The following is a 2623-nucleotide window of genomic DNA, read 5'->3' on the forward strand; positions in this document are numbered from 1 at the left end:
AAGAGTCTGAAGAGGCTCTCTTCCAAGTAAAGTGAATTTCATGGACTTAACTTTTAAGGGCTAAAGACCTCTTTTGCTCACTTTCTTGTTTTCAGTTGTGTTTTGAGTGGGAGAGGTAACTAAATGGCCAAATTCCAACTATTTAAGATAACTGAGCAAAGGATTCTGACCACAATTCAGGTTCTATTTCGATTCTGATATTTGATTTCTATATGATTAAGCACAGCCTTAATCATCCTTTAGCTCTCTCAGTTTATGAAACTAGAAAATGGAAATGGCCACCTCTCTTCAGGTATAGAAAGGCTTAATTGTCACCATGTACCTGAATCTTCAACTGGGTGGCATTGCCACAGCATAGGCATTATCCTAATGAATTAAGGTTTCCGGGGCTTCCCTGGTGGCACAGTGGTTGAGAATCTGCCTGCCAGTGCAGGGGACACAGGTTCGAGCCCTGGTCTGGGAAGATCCCACATGCCGCGGAGCAACTGGGCCCGTGAGCCACAACTACTGAGCCTGCGTGTCTGGAGCCTGTGCTCCGCAACAAAAGAGGCTGCGATAGTGAGAGGCCCGTGCACCGCAATGAAGAGTGGCCCCTGCTCGCCGCAACTAGAGAAAGCCCTCGCACAGAAACGAAGACCCAACACAGCCAAAAATAAATAAATAAATAAATAAATTTATATTAAAAAAAAAAGATTTCCTTAGCATATGTTGACCTCTGTTTAGAAATCTCAAGGAAAGAGTCCCAAGTTTCTAAACCTTTCATCAGGCAAAGAGCCAACCAGCTGAGCTTTCCTAACAGATATTCCAGCTGGTGCAAAAACATCATACCAAGCCTGAAGGAAGATATTTTATATAGTTGAAGAGAAAAAATCCAAAATATTGGATATCTAGAAATCTAAGTTTTTCTTAAACCATTATATAAAGTAGTGTTGTACCAAAGTGGATCAAGTGAAAGAAAAAGGCAAGGAGAATGGTACATTTATTCTTCTAATTATTTTTGACTAAAATTTGCCAAAGCAGATGACAGCAAGCTCAGTGTGGTATGTTGCAAGTATGCTCACAAACTCATCACTTTTGGCCAGTAGGACATTAGCAAACTGGACACATGCAGAAGCTGAACTTACCCTTGCACACTGGAACATGTCTTTTTATTGTTCTTAGAACCTGCCTCCACCATGTAAAGAAGCCTAGACTAGCCTGCTGGAGAATGAGAGAATTTTTGCAGGAGAAGCATGTGCCCTCAGCCAGCCAACCCTCCAAAGTAAAGCCACTAGTCCACCCATACCTGACTTCAGACACATGTGGGTCTGAAATTCGAAAACAAATGAAAGAACCATCCAGATGAGCCCAGCCTAAATTGCTAATCCCCAAATCATACACTGAATAAATGGTGATTATTTTAAGCACTAAGTTTTGAAGTGGTTTGTTACTCCATAATAAAGAGTTGGTACACTGAACATCTATTCCGCCTTTCTTGCTGTCAGACTTCAAATTAGTCAAGTGATTTAGAAGATGGTGCCCTAACCCCCTCCTCTAAGAATGAGTTTTGATTGATCTAGGCCATTGATCTATTATCTTGCCATTTATGGTTTGCTGTCTATGCCATTAATATCTACAAGTTGTAAATGATCTATTGCCATTGACTGGTGAGTAATGAAATCTGAGGGGGCAATCTGTTGGGGGACTGGATACTTCTCTGCTTCTAAGATAATATCTAGTATGGCTATGAGACCTGGAATTGCTACCAGCCCAAGGATAACCAACATATAGAGGAAAGAAGAACCAACAGATTCGCAGAAAAGCAGAGCTGGAGCCCTCACGCCCTGTGCCTGTGGCTACAGCCCCTGCTTCTGGACCTCTTGTGATGGGAGAATCTGAATTTCTCTATCATCTGTGCCAGTTGGAGTAGTTTTCAGTTTCTTGCCTTCCTTGAATACTCACTCCCTGTACAACAGGACATGCCAACTGACAGCTAGAAATGTGTCACTTGCAATAAACATTTTACAGCTATTGCATAAAACTGTTCATCTTTTAAAAATAGAAACACATAGGGCTTCCCTGGTGGCGCAGTGGTTAGGAATCCGCCTGCCAATGCAGGGGACACGGGTTCGTGCCCCGGTCCGGGAAGATCCCACATGCCGCGGAGCGGCTAGTCCCGTGAGCCACAACTACTGAGCCTGCGCGTCTGGAGTCTGTGCTCCGTAACGGGAGAGGCCGCAACAGTGAGAGGCCCGCGCACCGCGATGAAGAGTGGCCCCCGCTCGCCACAACTGGAGAAAGCCCTTGCACAGAAACTAAGACCCAACACATCCAAAAATAAATAAATAAATAAATTTATTAAAAATCAAAAAAAAAAAATAGAAACACATAAATAAAATATTTATTTTCCAAGTTTCCATACACTTTGATCTTATTACATTCTGGAAATATTCTTTGATGTGCAAAGAAACAAAATTATGCTAGCATAGCAGTGAATATAGTTACGGGAACATAATCTCAGAGTTACATACAGGCTTGGGCAGTTATAACCAAAGTCAGTTCTAAAACCTAAAGAAAAATGTAATGTATTTGTTTATCTGTTATCAAATAAACTGATAAATTCGGCCTCTATAAAATGCTAACT

The sequence above is a fragment of the Balaenoptera ricei genome, chromosome 12, assembly GCF_028023285.1.
Source record: "Balaenoptera ricei isolate mBalRic1 chromosome 12, mBalRic1.hap2, whole genome shotgun sequence".
Taxonomy (NCBI): Eukaryota; Metazoa; Chordata; class Mammalia; order Artiodactyla; family Balaenopteridae; genus Balaenoptera; species Balaenoptera ricei.